The sequence below is a fragment of the Harmonia axyridis genome, chromosome X, assembly GCF_914767665.1.
Source record: "Harmonia axyridis chromosome X, icHarAxyr1.1, whole genome shotgun sequence".
Taxonomy (NCBI): domain Eukaryota; kingdom Metazoa; phylum Arthropoda; class Insecta; order Coleoptera; family Coccinellidae; genus Harmonia; species Harmonia axyridis.
In genome coordinates, this window is record NC_059508.1 from 21817395 (window position 1) to 21834443 (window position 17049).

At 21.1% G+C, this 17049-nt stretch overlaps 1 pseudogene; it reads left to right on the forward strand.

Moving 5' to 3' along the window:
* The first annotated feature begins 4281 nt into the window (after window positions 1–4281).
* Window positions 4282–5454, forward strand: LOC123685790 (annotated as a pseudogene).
* The last annotated feature ends 11595 nt before the right edge of the window (window positions 5455–17049 follow it).

Sequence of the window (17049 nt, forward strand, 5' to 3'; positions counted from 1 at the left end):
GTGTATACAATTATATTATCGGGTTGATCTTCAAATTCGATTTATTCTTTATTAGGAAGGCTTCGTTCAGTTGCTCAAGTAATTTCTTATGAAGTAAGAATATTTTTAATTTTATTATCATTTTTAGTGTTAATTATATCTTTAAATTTAATAGATTTTATTTTTTATCAAAAATATGTTTGATTTGTTATATTTGATTTTCCTCTTAGAATAATATGATTTATCTCAAGATTAGCTGAAACTAATCGAACTCCTTTTGATTTTTCTGAGGGTGAATCAGAGTTAGTTTCAGGGTTTAATGTTGAATATAGAAGTTTTGGATTTGCTTTTATTTTTATGGATGAATATTCTAATATTATTTTTATAAGAATAATAAGAAGGTTGATTTTTATAGGAGGAGATTTTTATTCTATTATATTTTTTTTAAAATTATTATTTTTTTCTTTTATATGAATTTGGGTTCGAGGGACTTTACCTCGTTATCGATATGATAAATTAATATATTTATCTTGAAAGGTTTTTTTGCCTGTTTCTTTAAATATACTTATATTAAATTTTAGATTAAGATTATTATTTATGGTATTAATTATATAGTTAATTAAATTTTGTATAAATCAATAGAAATTTAAATTCTTTCTTATATTTTCAAAATATATGCTTTTCAAGCTCATTGATTAATTAAATATTCATCAGTCTCAAATTTTATAAATAATTGAGTTTAATATAAAGTATACGAAATAGATTAAGGTAAAAATTTGTCCTATGAAAATAAAAGGATCTTCAACTGGTTTAGCTCCGATTCATGTTAAAATTATAACTGTAACGATAAAATTTCAAAATATAATTTTATTAATATAATAAAAGCTGTTTCTTTTCATTATTTTGAAATTAATAAAGGGTATAAAATAAAGAATTGCAATTGATATTACTAAAGCAATTACACCCCCAAGTTTATTGGGAATAGAACGAAGAATTGCATAAGCAAATAAAAAATATCATTCTGGTTGAATATGAGGAGGGGTGGAAAGAGGATTAGCTGGAATAAAATTATCAGGATCTCTTAATATATAAGGATATAGAATAATAATATTTAAAATAAAAAATATTATAATGAGAAAACCTAAAATATCTTCAAAGGAGAAATATGGATGAAAACTAATTTTATCTAAATTAGAATTAGATCCTAAAGGATTACTAGAGCCAGAGTTATGTAAAAATAGTAAATGAATTATAATTAAAGCTGAAATAATAAAAGGTAAGATAAAATGAAATGAATAAAATCGGTTTAGTGTAGCATTGTCAACAGCAAAAGCTCCTCATAGTCAAATAACGATAGAATTTCCTAGGTAAGGGATTGCAGAAACTAAATTAGTAATTACAGTTGCTCCTCAAAAAGATATTTGCCCTCAGGAAAGAACATAACCTAAAAAGGCTGTAGCTATAGATATAAACAAAATAGTAGTTCCTGTCATTCAAGTTTCTGTAAGTTTGTAAGAACCAAAATATAAGCCTCGCCTAATATGTAAGTATAAACATATAAAAAATAAAGAGGCCCCATTTGCATGAATTGTTCGTATTAATCATCCTATATTTACGTCTCGACAAATATGAGTTACTCTATTAAAAGCTAAATCTACGTTAGCACAATAATGTATAGATAAAAATAATCCTGTAATAATTTGTATTATTAAACATAAGCCTAATAAAGATCCAAAATTTCATAAATATGAAATATTTCTTGGTGTAGGTAGGTCGATTAAAGAATTGTTAATAATTTTCGTTAAAGAATTAATTTTTCGTATTGGTATTTTCATATTTAAATTGACGTAACGGTCCAAATTTTACTTTAGTAATTTTTACAACTGCAATTATTGAAATTAATAAATGAAAAATCAAAATTAAAAATATGTTAGAATTTGGGTAATTTGAAAATTTATTTAAATTCAAATAAAAATTTCTAATTAAATCTATTTTATGTAAAATTTCATTATTAATATTTTGATTTATTAAATATAGATTTATATTATTTATAAATATAGTAATTATAAATAATCTAATTATAATTAATAGAATATATTTATTAAATTTAAATTTTTCATTAGAGGCAGTTCTTGTTATATAAATAAATAAAATTAGTAAACCACCAATTATAATTAATATTAAAATATATGAAAATCAAAAGTTTGATCTTATTAATCCTATAATAATACAAGTTATAATAGTATAAGTTAAAATAAGTAGTCCTAAAGATAGTGGGTGGGTAAGGAAAATTGCTAAAAAAGTTAAAAATGTTAAAATTAAGATTTCAGAGGGTAGTTTAATAAAAAATATTAATTTTGGAGATTAAAGATATATTTGTTTTCCTCTGATATTTTAAAAGATTAAATCTTAAAGCTGGTTTACAAGACCAGTATTTTTATTAAATTATTAAAATATGGAAATAATTTTTTTAAGTATGTTTATTTTTAGAATTTTAAATTTTTTTATTAATCGAAAACATTTATTAATAACATTGCTTAGATTAGAATTAGTAATTTTAACTTTATTTATAATAATATATTTTTATTTATTTTATTTTAGTTATGAATTTTATTTTGTAGTAGTTTTTTTAACTATAAGTGTTTGTGAAAGAGTTTTGGGATTATCTTTATTAGTGTCAATAATTCGTTCTTATGGAAATGATTATTTTAATTCATTAAATATTTTATGATAATAGTAATAATATTAGTATTTATGATTCATTTATGTTTTTTAAATAAATTTTGATTAATTAAGAATTATTTAATTTTAATAAGAATTTGATTCTTTTCAAAAATTTCTTTTTTATTTTTTAGTTCATTAAATTTTTTTATAGGTATAGATTTTTTATCATATTTTTTGTTATTATTAAGGTTTTGAATTTCTTTTTTAATATTTATAGCTAGAGAAAAACTTTTCAATTTAAAAGATTTTAGTGAGTTATTTAGTATTTTATTATTATTATTATTGCTTTTTTTATTATTAACTTTTACTTCTATAAATATATTTTTATTTTACATATTTTTTGAGGCTAGGTTGATTCCAATTTTGATTTTAATTTTAGGTTGAGGATATCAGCCTGAACGTATTCAAGCTGATATATATATATTTTTTTATACAATTATAGCTTCTTTACCAATAATATTATTTATTCTTATTTATTATTCAAAGTTTAAAACATTAGATTTGACTTATATTAATGTAAATTTATTTAGTTTTATTTTATATTTTATAATAATAATAGTATTTTTAGTTGAAATACCGATATTTTTATTTCATTTATGATTGCCTAAAGCACATGTAGAAGCTTCAGTTGCTGGGTCTATAATATTAGCAGGAGTGATATTAAAGTTAGGAAGATACGGACTTATTCGGTTTTTAATTATATTTATATATTTAGGAGTTAAGGTTAATTTTTTTTCAATTAATTTATCTTTAATAGGAGGGATTTTAGTTTCTTTAAGTTGTTTACGTCAAAGAGATATAAAATCTTTAATTGCTTATTCTTCAGTTGTTCATATAGGACTTTTATTGTCAGGTTTATTAACATTTAATTCTTGAGGAATTACTGGATCTGTAATAATAATATTAGCTCATGGTTGTTGCTCTTCAGGATTATTTGTTTTAGTAAATATAAATTATGAACGTATTGTTAGTCGAAGCATTTTTATTAATAAAGGTTTAATTAATATTGTACCTTTTTTATCTTTATGGTGATTTTTGTTAGTAATTAGAAATATAGCTGCACCTCCTTCTTTAAATTTGTTAAGAGAAATCTTGTTAATTAATAGTTTAATTAATTATTCTCATATTTGTATATTTATATTAATAATTATAACTTTTTTGAGAGCTTCATATAGTTTGTATTTATATTCTTTTAGTCAACATGGAAAATTTTACAGAAGATTATATTTTTTTGAATTAATTTCTTATCGAGAATTAATTTTATTATTAATGCATTGGGTTCCTTTAAATTTAATTTTATTAAAAAGAGATTTATTTTTCTTATACTTAAATAGTTTATATAAAATATTGATTTGTGGAGTCAATGAAGTTACTTTAACTTTAAGTAATATCTTTTTGTGTAATTTTTTCTAGATTAATACTTAGGTTTTTTTTTTTTTTTTTTATTTTTGATTATTTTTACTTAATACAGGAAAGGTTTATTTTATTGAGTGAAGAATTTTTAGTTTAAATTCAATAGAAGTAGAAATATTAATTCTTTTAGATTGAATATCCTTATTATTTGTTTCTTTTGTTTTATTTATTTCTACAATAGTAATTTTTTATAGAAAATCTTATATATCTAAGGATTTATCTATTAATCGTTTTATCATATTAGTTTTTATATTTGTTCTTTCTATATTATTAATAATTTTAAGTCCAAATTTAATTTCAATTTTATTGGGTTGAGATGGGTTAGGATTAGTTTCTTATTGTTTAGTGATTTATTATCAAAATGTAAAATCTTATTCAGCTGGTATATTAACAGCTTTATCTAATCGAGTAGGAGACGCGATATCAATAATTTCTATTGCTTGGATAATAAATTTTGGAAGATGGAATTTTATATTATATATTGATTATTATTATAGAGATAAAAGAATAATAATTGTAGGTTTGTTAATTATTATTGCTGCTTTAACTAAAAGTGCACAAATTCCTTTTTCAGCTTGATTACCAGCAGCTATAGCTGCTCCTACTCCTGTTTCAGCATTAGTACATTCTTCAACTTTAGTAACAGCAGGGGTTTATTTATTAATTCGATTTCATTTATTATTGGAAAATTATTCTTTTGTGTTAATATTCATTGGATTGATAACAATATTAATTTCAGGTTCAGCGGCTAATTTTGAATATGATTTAAAAAAAATTATTGCTTTATCAACTTTAAGTCAGTTAGGTTTAATAGTTACTATTTTAAGATTAGGTTTATATGAATTAGCTTTTTTTCATTTATTAATTCATGCTTTATTTAAAGCTTTATTATTTATATGTGCAGGTAATTTTATTCATTTAATAGGAGAATGTCAAGATATTCGTTTTATAGGGGGTTTAGTTTATAAAACTCCTATAACTGTAATATATTTTAATGTAAGAAATCTATCATTATGTGGGATTCCTTTTTTTTCTGGATTTTACTCAAAAGATTTAATTATAGAGGTTTATTCTATGTTAAGATTAAATATTTTAATTTATTTAATTATATTAATTTCTTTAACATTAACAGTTTCTTATACAGTGCGTTTATTAAATTATTCAATATTAACAGATTATTGTGGGTTTAGAATAAATAGAACTGAAGAATTAAGAGATGAAATAGTTTATAGAATAGGATTTATATTTATTATTGTATTATTTTCAGGAACGGTTCTTATATGATTTATATTTAAGGATATTAATTTAGTTGTATTACCTTTTTTTATGAAAATTTTAATTTTAATTATAGTAATAATTGGGGTAATTATAGGTTTTGAGATATCTTTATTAAAATCAAATTATAATTTAATTTTTTCTAATTTAATAAAAATTTTAATTTTTTTAGTATTTATATGGAATTTGCCTTATATTTCAACTTTTGGAATAAATTATTTTTTTATTAATTTAGGAATACTAAATTATAAATTTTTAGATTAAGGTTGATCAGAGTTCTTAGGAAGCCAGGGTTTATTTAAATTTTTTAAAAAAATTTCTGTTTTATTTCAGTATATTTTTGAAAATAGTTTAAAGATTTATATAATAATATTTTTAATTCGGATTATTTTGTTATTGATTTATATATTTTACTCAAATAGCTTAATAGAGCGCAATATTGAAGATATTGAGGTAAATTAAAATATTTTTTAAGTATTTATAAGAATTAATCTTTTTTTATAATGAAAATATAATATAAATCAAATAATTTGACAACTGTTGTGTCTAATCCTTCACAATAATATATCTATATGATATATTTAGTTTATTTTTGTCTTGGAATGATATTCCAATTTTAAATGACAAATTTAATAATCAACCAAAAGAAGGATCATTTTCAACATTCTAAACCAATCCTGAGGCTAAGTCCAACAATCAATACCAAACCCGATAAATTTGAATTGATTTTGGTCGTCCTTCTTCAGGATCAATTTCAACATTCTAAACCAATCCTGAGGCTAAGTCCAACAATCAATACCAAACCCGATAAATTTGAATTGATTTTGGTCGTCCTACTTCAGGATCAATTTCAACATTCTAAACCAATCCTGAGGCTAAGTCCAACAATCAACACCAAACCCGATAAATTTGAATTGATTTTGGTCGTCCTACTTCAGGATCAATTTCAACATTCTAAACCAATCCTGAGGCTAAGTCCAACAATCAATACCAAATCCAATAAATTTGAATTGATTTTGGTGTCCTTCTTCAGGATCAATTCCAACATTCTAAACCAATCCTGAGGCTAAGTCCAACAATCAACACCAAACCCGATAAATTTGAATTGATTTTGGTGTCCTTCTTCAGGATCAATTTCAACATTCTAAACCAATCCTGAGGCTAAGTCCAACAATCAATACCAAACCCGATAAATTTGAATTGATTTTGGTCGTCCTTCTTCAGGATCAATATCAACATTCTAAACCAATCCTGAGGCTAAGTCCAACAATCAACACCAAACCCGATAAATTTGAATTGATTTTGGTGTCCTTCTTCAGGATCAATTTCAACATTCTAAACCAATCCTGAGGCTAAGTCCAACAATCAACACCAAACCCGATAAATTTGAATTGATTTTGGTCGTCCTACTTCAGGATCAATTTCAACATTCTAAACCAATCCTGAGGCTAAGTCCAACAATCAATACCAAACCCGATAAATTTGAATTGATTTTGGTCGTCCTACTTCAGGATCAATTTCAACATTCTAAACCAATCCTGAGGCTAAGTCCAACAATCAATTCCTAATCCGATAAATTTGAATTGATTTTGGTCGTCCTACTTCAGGATCAATTTCAACATTCTAAACCAATCCTGAGGCTAAGTCCAACAATCAATTCCTAATCCGATAAATTTGAATTGATTTTGGTCGTCCTACTTCAGGATCAATTTCAACATTCTAAACCAATCCTGAGGCTAAGTCCAACAATCAACGTTTAAGTTTTTAAAATTATTAGTTTTTGATTTTGATTAACTAAGAAATTGACTTTTAAATTTTAAAAATTTTTAAATATTACCTCATTTATAAATTTGTATTAGAATTCTATTGGGAGGGGATCAATAGAATTCAATTTACGAAAATTTGAATAAATGGATTTATATTTAAAAATCAAAAAATTTTGTAATTAAAAATTATTCTTTCAATTTTATTTTCACAGAAAAGGTTTAAATTTTCTATAAAATAAATTTTCTGTTAGACTAGAAGAAGAATTTTTTCTAAAAGTTGATTTTTCTAACAAAATAGTTTGGAAAAAGAAATTTTATGATAAATCCTTTTTTCACATAAAAAATAATCGATCCCTGTAAAATTTTGAAATCCGAAGATTTTTACAAATTTCATCAAATTTCACGAAATTTGGCATTTTTTTCAAAAATTTCGGGGATGGAACTAGGGGTGGGTTGCACATGTTTCATCTCATCAAAATGATCCTTTCTTCAGGCGCCCTAATAGGAATTTCCTCATACATTGGTTTTTATATCCAAGTGTTATAATTGTTTTTTAGACAATAATGTCAATTTTAAAGATCAAATTTTTTGAAAAATTTCAAAAAAAAACGAAAAAAATGCAAAATTTTGCAATTTTTTGCATTTTTCAGGTCAAAATTTGGGCAAAAAAAAATGGCCTAAAATCGATACTTTATTAGCAGTATTAATTTAAATTTTGTCTTTTAATAGGGTTTTTCTCTTGGACCCTATGCCTTTTTAATTAAAGAATTTATTTATATATATCTATAATATTTAATAATTAATAATTACTTATTGATATATAATTATTTATATATAAGGGCGAAATATATCTTACATTGGATAGTACCATTAGTAATATTCTAGGTGCTAATTTTAATTAAATAGTTAAAATGAACATTTTTAAATATATAAAAACCGATTTAATATTGGTATCTTAAGGGATATATAATAGTACTCCCGAAAAAAAGAGAAAGAATATATAAAGTAAATCAGTATATAAAAACGACGGTGAATTTCGAGAATTTCTATATTAATAAATATTTTATATATGAATAATATTTATAATATATATATATAAAGATTATAAATTATTAATAATTAATTTAACATTAAAATATTAATATTTTATTTATATAAGAATTAAATTATAATTAATCTATAATTATTAATAATATATTAAAAATTATTAGTTATTAATAAAGTTAATTTTTTATGAAAAATTCGAAATTAATGAAAAAAAAAAAAAAACCTAAGTATTAATGAATTAAATTATCATTAAGAAATATCATTTCTAAAGTATTATGGTATTTATCATGAAAATGAAGTTATTCTTATTTTAACTAAATCTATTAAAAATTACGTGAAAAATAGATTTAGAAAAATAAAATTAATGAAGATTTCATAAAAAAATTAAATTAAAATATCTAACAAAAAAATGTAATTTTTTAATATTTGGTTAAATTTGTCTATTTTTTAGTTGTCTCGAATAATTTTTAATTTATTGGATAAAAAGTGATCTTAAAGGGTAAAAAATGATTTGTTAGTATAATAAAGTTATTATGTCAATATTTTGATTAAAATTATAATTATTTTAAGTTTAATTAGTACATAGTTAAAAAAATTATGTATAAAAATTTAGGATTTTCATAAAATTCGAGTAATTTTTGAAAATTTTATATAAATGCTTAAAAGGAAATCGCTCATAAAAAAAAAATCTATATTTTTTTGTTAGAAATTTTAATTTAAATAATTTTAAAAAATTGTGATATGGAAATTATCTAACAATTTTTTTTGAAAAAATTATTTGTTAGTGTAATAAAGTTATTTCGTTTGAAAATTTTGTGAAAAATTGTTAAAAATTTGCAAAATTTATGGATTTTTGAAAATTTTGATGATTAGGGAAGGAATTTTTTTTTTCATTTTTCATAAATTTGATTTTTATATAATTTTGAAAATTTTTAGAATAGATTAATTTAAATATTTTAATAAAAATTGTAAATGTTTAGTTTCGGGGGGAACAAAATTAATAAATTTAAAATTAAATTTATTTCGAATTTTAAAAAATTTAATTTTTGATTATTTTATTTAATAATAAAATTATAATTTATTATTTTTAAAATTATTGTATTTATCAAGAATTTTTTAAATCCGATAATTCAAAATATTTTTGATATTTGGTAGGCTTCAGCTTATTACAAAATTTATTTTATTAAAATTAAATTTGAATAAAGCTATAACAGTCGGCAATAAGAATTGTTACAATTTAAATTGTTTAGTATTGGATTTAGTGAGTAGGGTAGCACTAAATTTAAGGGTATAACTTGTAAATCCTTGGGGGAAAATTTTTTAATTTAGAGTTAAAAAGTTTAAGGTTTGGTTATTATCTAAGGGGACGTTTTTGACGGGAGGAAGTTACAAAGATTTGTTAACATAAAGTTTTTAAAATTATAATTTATTTTTTTAAAATTATTGTATTTATCACGAATTTTTTAAATCCGATAATTTAAAAAATTTTTGATATTTGGTAGGCTTCAGTTTATTACAAAATTTATTTTATTGAAATTAAATTTGAATAAAGCTATAACAGTCGGCAATAAGAATTGTTACAATTTAAATTGTTTAGTATTGGATTTAGTGAGTAGGGTAGCACTAAATTTAAGGGTATAACTTGTAAATCCTTGGGGGAAAATTTTTTGATTTAGAGTTAAAAAGTTTAAGGTTTGGTTATTATCTAAGGGGACGTTTTTGACGAAAGGAAGTTACAAAGATTTGTTAACATAAAGTTTTTAAAATTATAATTTATTTTTTTAAAATTATTGTATTTATCAAGAATTTTTTAAATCTGATAATTTAAAATATTTTTGATATTTGGTAGGCTTCAGTTTATTATAAAATTTATTTCATAAAAATTAAATTTGAATAAAGCTATAACAGTCAGCAATAAGAATTGTTACAATTTAAATTGTTTTAATTGGATTTAGTGAGTAGGGTAGCACTAAATTTAAGGGTATAACTTGTAAATCCTTGGGGGAAAATTTTTTAATTTAGAGTTAAAAAGTTTAAGGTTTGGTTATTATCTAAGGGGACGTTTTTGACGAGAGGAAGTTACAAAGATTTGTTAACATAAAGTTTTCAAAATTATAATTTATTTTTTTAAAATTATTGTATTTATCAAGAATTTTTTAAATCTGATAATTTAAAATATTTTTGATATTTGGTAGGCTTCAGTTTATTATAAAATTTATTTCATTAAAATTAAATTTGAATAAAGCTATAACAGTCAGCAATAAGAATTGTTACAATTTAAATTGTTTTAATTGGATTTAGTGAGTAGGGTAGCACTAAATTTGAGGGTATAACTTGTAAATCCTTGGGGGAAAATTTTTTAATTTAGAGTTAAAAAGTTTAAGGTTTGGTTATTATCTAAGGGGACGTTTTTGACGAAAGGAAGTTACAAAGATTTGTTAACATAAAGTTTTTAAAATTATAATTTATTTTTTTAAAATTATTGTATTTATCAAGAATTTTTTAAATCTGATAATTTAAAATATTTCTGATATTTGGTAGGCTTCAGCTTATTATAAAATTTATTTCATTAAAATTAAATTTGAATAAAGCTATAACAGTCAGCAATAAGAATTGTTACAATTTAAATTGTTTAGTATTGGATTTAGTGAGTAGGGTAGCACTAAATTTAAGGGTATAACTTGTAAATCCTTGGGGGAAAATTTTTTAATTTAGAGTTAAAAAGTTTAAGGTTTGGTTATTATCTAAGGGGACGTTTTTGACGGGAGGAAGTTACAAAGATTTGTTAACATAAAGTTTTTAAAATTATAGTTTTAATAATTTAATTTTTTAAATTTAATTTAATTATAATCATTTCTAAATTAAGTTAATTTTTTTTTGTTTAAAATAAATTTTAACTAAATGTAGTCTTTTTTGAGTTTAAGTTAATTAGATATTTGATTATGGTATTAGATATATATATTCATTCAAGATTTATATGAATATTGTTTTAAATTTAATAAATTAGTAGTGTATATTTTTAATTATTAAAAAAATTTAGAATTAGTGATAAGATTTAGTATTTGCAATTTTTGTGCCAGCAGCAGCGGTTATACAAAAAATGTAATATATATTTATTAGCTTTAATTAATAGAATTAAAAATTAAAAAAGAAATTTTAAGTTTTAAGGTGAAATTTTAATTTATTAATATTTTTAATTGTGTTTTTATGAGGTTAAGAAATTATTATAATAAACTAGGATTAGATACCCTATTATTAATTAAGTAAATTATAAAGTTAAGTGATTAATAGTTAAGTTCTTTAAAGCTAAATGATTTGGCGGTATTTTTACTTTTCAGAGGAACCTGTTCTATAAACGATAATCCACGATTAAAATAACTTTAATTAGAAACTTTTATATCGTCGTTGTTAAATATTTTTTTAGAAATTAATATTTAGAGATTTTTTAAAAATTTAAATCAGATCAAGGTGAAGTTTATATTAAAGTAGAAATGGGTTACATTAAATTATATTTATGGATTTATATATTTTAAAAGTTTTATGAAATTGGATTTGATTGTAATCAAATATTCTTATTTTTAATGATTTAGTACTAAAATATGCACATATTGCCCGTCGCTTTCATCTAATATGGAATAAGTCGTAACAGTAGATCTACTGGAAAGTGATTCTAGAATGTCAGTTTAGAGCTTGAATAAGCATCTTATTTACATTAAGAAGATAATTAATAATTTAAATTGAATTTTAAAATTTATTCAATTAATACATATATATATATATATATATATATATAGATATATATAATTTTATTAAAGAATTAGTATTTTTATTAGATTAAGAAAAATTTTATTTTATGATAAATTAATAGTACTGAAAAGGAAAATTATATAAATTTATAAAAGAAACAATATTGTGTACCTTGTGTATCAGGGTTTATTAAAAATTTAATATTTATATATTTATCTCGAATTTAAAAGAGCTATATAGTTATAAATATTATTGTTTAATAAATATTTATAATAATTATATAGTAGTAAAACGTTATTCGTTTTTAAATATATCTAGTTTTTTAAGAAAAGAATTTAATTCATTATAAAAATTATAAAAATTTAATTTTTAATTTTTTGAATTTTTATTTTAATAGTTTTAGGGATGAGCTTAAAATTAAATTATTATAATCAAATATTATAAATTAATAATTTATAGAATTAGAAATTTTTACTATTTGAAGTTTGTTAAAATTTGTTATTTAATTGAAAATATTTATATATTAATTTAATTTTTTTATCAAAGTAAATTTAATAATAAAAATTATATTGAAATAATGATAAAATTAGTATTAATTATTTTGTAACAATATAAGTAATTACGAAAGGTATAATTAAGTAATTAGGCAAAAATATCTTTCACCTGTTTAATAAAAACATCTCTTTTTGATTATAATTTAAAGTAGGACCTGCCCACTGAATAAAATTTGAAGGGCCGCAGTATTTTGACTGTGCAAAGGTAGCATAATCATTAGTTTTTTAATTGAAAGCTTGTATGAATGGTTTGATGAGAAGATAACTTTCTGAATTTTATTATTTAAAAATTTTATTTTTAAGTTAAAAAGCTTAAATTTTTTTTAAAGACGAGAAGACCCTATAGAGTTTAATTTATAAAAGATTTTTAATTTAAAGAATTATAAAACTTAAAATTTTTATTAAATTTGATTGGGGTGATAAAAAAATTAGATTAACTTTTTTAACTTTAACCATTAATTTATGAAAAATTGATCCATTTTTATGATTAAAAGAATAAATGACCTTAGGGATAACAGCGTTATTTTTTTTTAGAGTTCAAATCGAAAGAAAAGATTGCGACCTCGATGTTGGATTAAAGTTAAATTTAGGTGTAGAAGCTTAAATATTTGGTCTGTTCGACCATTTAAACTTTACATGATCTGAGTTTAAACCGGTGTAAGCCAGGTTGGTTTCTATCTTCAATAATTTAATAAATTTTAGTACGAAAGGACCAAGTTTATGATTTAAAATTTTATAAATGAATAAAATTATTATTTTGGCAGATTAGTGCGTTAGATTTAGAATCTTTATAAGTATTTTATACAAATAATAATTGATATAATTTTAATTTTGATAATTTTTATTTTAATAATTATTTGTATTTTAGTTAGAGTAGCTTTTTTAACTTTATTAGAACGGAAGTTATTAGGGTATATTCAAATTCGAAAAGGTCCTAATAAAGTAGGTTATTTAGGAATTTTACAGCCTTTTAGTGATGCAATTAAATTATTTAGAAAAGAAATAATTTTTCCTTATATGGCGAATATTTTAATTTATATTATATCACCAGTTTTTAATTTAATTTTAGCATTAATATTATGAATTATAATACCTTTTTATTGTTATTTATTTAAGTTTAATTTTTCTGTATTGTTTTTTTCTGTAATTTCTCGTTTTAATGTGTATACAATTATATTATCGGGTTGATCTTCAAATTCGATTTATTCTTTATTAGGAAGGCTTCGTTCAGTTGCTCAAGTAATTTCTTATGAAGTAAGAATATTTTTAATTTTATTATCATTTTTAGTGTTAATTATATCTTTAAATTTAATAGATTTTATTTTTTATCAAAAATATGTTTGATTTGTTATATTTGATTTTCCTCTTAGAATAATATGATTTATCTCAAGATTAGCTGAAACTAATCGAACTCCTTTTGATTTTTCTGAGGGTGAATCAGAGTTAGTTTCAGGGTTTAATGTTGAATATAGAAGTTTTGGATTTGCTTTTATTTTTATGGATGAATATTCTAATATTATTTTTATAAGAATAATAAGAAGGTTGATTTTTATAGGAGGAGATTTTTATTCTATTATATTTTTTTTAAAATTATTATTTTTTTCTTTTATATGAATTTGGGTTCGAGGGACTTTACCTCGTTATCGATATGATAAATTAATATATTTATCTTGAAAGGTTTTTTTGCCTGTTTCTTTAAATATACTTATATTAAATTTTAGATTAAGATTATTATTTATGGTATTAATTATATAGTTAATTAAATTTTGTATAAATCAATAGAAATTTAAATTCTTTCTTATATTTTCAAAATATATGCTTTTCAAGCTCATTGATTAATTAAATATTCATCAGTCTCAAATTTTATAAATAATTGAGTTTAATATAAAGTATACGAAATAGATTAAGGTAAAAATTTGTCCTATGAAAATAAAAGGATCTTCAACTGGTTTAGCTCCGATTCATGTTAAAATTATAACTGTAACGATAAAATTTCAAAATATAATTTTATTAATATAATAAAAGCTGTTTCTTTTCATTATTTTGAAATTAATAAAGGGTATAAAATAAAGAATTGCAATTGATATTACTAAAGCAATTACACCCCCAAGTTTATTGGGAATAGAACGAAGAATTGCATAAGCAAATAAAAAATATCATTCTGGTTGAATATGAGGAGGGGTGGAAAGAGGATTAGCTGGAATAAAATTATCAGGATCTCTTAATATATAAGGATATAGAATAATAATATTTAAAATAAAAAATATTATAATGAGAAAACCTAAAATATCTTCAAAGGAGAAATATGGATGAAAACTAATTTTATCTAAATTAGAATTAGATCCTAAAGGATTACTAGAGCCAGAGTTATGTAAAAATAGTAAATGAATTATAATTAAAGCTGAAATAATAAAAGGTAAGATAAAATGAAATGAATAAAATCGGTTTAGTGTAGCATTGTCAACAGCAAAAGCTCCTCATAGTCAAATAACGATAGAATTTCCTAGGTAAGGGATTGCAGAAACTAAATTAGTAATTACAGTTGCTCCTCAAAAAGATATTTGCCCTCAGGAAAGAACATAACCTAAAAAGGCTGTAGCTATAGATATAAACAAAATAGTAGTTCCTGTCATTCAAGTTTCTGTAAGTTTGTAAGAACCAAAATATAAGCCTCGCCTAATATGTAAGTATAAACATATAAAAAATAAAGAGGCCCCATTTGCATGAATTGTTCGTATTAATCATCCTATATTTACGTCTCGACAAATATGAGTTACTCTATTAAAAGCTAAATCTACGTTAGCACAATAATGTATAGATAAAAATAATCCTGTAATAATTTGTATTATTAAACATAAGCCTAATAAAGATCCAAAATTTCATAAATATGAAATATTTCTTGGTGTAGGTAGGTCGATTAAAGAATTGTTAATAATTTTCGTTAAAGAATTAATTTTTCGTATTGGTATTTTCATATTTAAATTGACGTAACGGTCCAAATTTTACTTTAGTAATTTTTACAACTGCAATTATTGAAATTAATAAATGAAAAATCAAAATTAAAAATATGTTAGAATTTGGGTAATTTGAAAATTTATTTAAATTCAAATAAAAATTTCTAATTAAATCTATTTTATGTAAAATTTCATTATTAATATTTTGATTTATTAAATATAGATTTATATTATTTATAAATATAGTAATTATAAATAATCTAATTATAATTAATAGAATATATTTATTAAATTTAAATTTTTCATTAGAGGCAGTTCTTGTTATATAAATAAATAAAATTAGTAAACCACCAATTATAATTAATATTAAAATATATGAAAATCAAAAGTTTGATCTTATTAATCCTATAATAATACAAGTTATAATAGTATAAGTTAAAATAAGTAGTCCTAAAGATAGTGGGTGGGTAAGGAAAATTGCTAAAAAAGTTAAAAATGTTAAAATTAAGATTTCAGAGGGTAGTTTAATAAAAAATATTAATTTTGGAGATTAAAGATATATTTGTTTTCCTCTGATATTTTAAAAGATTAAATCTTAAAGCTGGTTTACAAGACCAGTATTTTTATTAAATTATTAAAATATGGAAATAATTTTTTTAAGTATGTTTATTTTTAGAATTTTAAATTTTTTTATTAATCGAAAACATTTATTAATAACATACCTTAGATTAGAATTAGTAATTTTAACTTTATTTATAATAATATATTTTTATTTATTTTATTTTAGTTATGAATTTTATTTTGTAGTAGTTTTTTTAACTATAAGTGTTTGTGAAAGAGTTTTGGGATTATCTTTATTAGTGTCAATAATTCGTTCTTATGGAAATGATTATTTTAATTCATTAAATATTTTATGATAATAGTAATAATATTAGTATTTATGATTCATTTATGTTTTTTAAATAAATTTTGATTAATTAAGAATTATTTAATTTTAATAAGAATTTGATTCTTTTCAAAAATTTCTTTTTTATTTTTTAGTTCATTAAATTTTTTTATAGGTATAGATTTTTTATCATATTTTTTGTTATTATTAAGGTTTTGAATTTCTTTTTTAATATTTATAGCTAGAGAAAAACTTTTCAATTTAAAAGATTTTAGTGAGTTATTTAGTATTTTATTATTATTATTATTGCTTTTTTTATTATTAACTTTTACTTCTATAAATATATTTTTATTTTACATATTTTTTGAGGCTAGGTTGATTCCAATTTTGATTTTAATTTTAGGTTGAGGATATCAGCCTGAACGTATTCAAGCTGATATATATATATTTTTTTATACAATTATAGCTTCTTTACCAATAATATTATTTATTCTTATTTATTATTCAAAGTTTAAAACATTAGATTTGACTTATATTAATGTAAATTTATTTAGTTTTATTTTATATTTTATAATAATAATAGTATTTTTAGTTGAAATACCGATATTTTTATTTCATTTATGATTGCCTAAAGCACATGTAGAAGCTTCAGTTGCTGGGTCTATAATATTAGCAGGAGTGATATTAAAGTTAGGAAGATACGG